This window comes from Charadrius vociferus, unplaced genomic scaffold (assembly GCF_000708025.1).
Source record: "Charadrius vociferus isolate BGI_N301 unplaced genomic scaffold, ASM70802v2 scaffold214, whole genome shotgun sequence".
NCBI lineage: Eukaryota > Metazoa > Chordata > Aves > Charadriiformes > Charadriidae > Charadrius > Charadrius vociferus.
The window spans coordinates 526,303-526,857 of NW_009647955.1; the positions used below are offsets into that span (position 1 = coordinate 526,303).

Consider the following 555-nt stretch of genomic DNA (forward strand, 5'->3'; position numbering starts at 1 on the left):
CCAGCTGGAGCTGCTCACCCGTGGGCTGGGCCCCACCGTGCTGGTGCACGGGGTGAGTGCCGTCACCAGCACCCAGCTCTAGCTCACTCCCCCTCCAGCCCCGTGTCCCCCCCTCCAGCTCCCTGCGCCCTCCTTTGCCCAGTGCCTTTAGCAGCCCGAGCCTGGGGTTGTTCCCCCAGCCCCGGTGTCCCCAGCCTGGCGGGTGCCCCATGCCGGGAGGTGGGTGCTGGGGGAGGGTGGGTTGTGTTTGGGTTTTTTTTTGGGTTTTTTTGGTTTTTTTTGAGAGGGGGGATGTCTCTTGCACAGGCTTAAAGCTGCCCTGGCAGGATCCGGGCACAGCCCTGGCACTGTCCAGGCAGCACAGTGCATTCATGGTGCCTTTTCTTTGGGGTGAAAGTGTGGGATGGCAGGGGAGAGCGCTGGGAGGGGGGGGAGGGAGGCCAAGCACTGGATGCCCCAGTTGGCTACTGGGAGCCCCTTGGTTGCACCCTGCCCTGTGCTTCCCCCATCCTGCAGTCCCCAGCCTCTCCTCCGCCGGCTCCCCCGCGCACCCAG

The 555-nt window shown here is 65.8% G+C and overlaps 1 protein-coding gene across 1 annotated transcript in view; it reads left to right on the forward strand.

Moving 5' to 3' along the window:
* Positions 1–555, forward strand: part of SLC12A9 (solute carrier family 12, member 9) — a 9,119-nt gene that overhangs the window by 7,062 nt on the left and 1,502 nt on the right. The window lies entirely within an intron of this gene.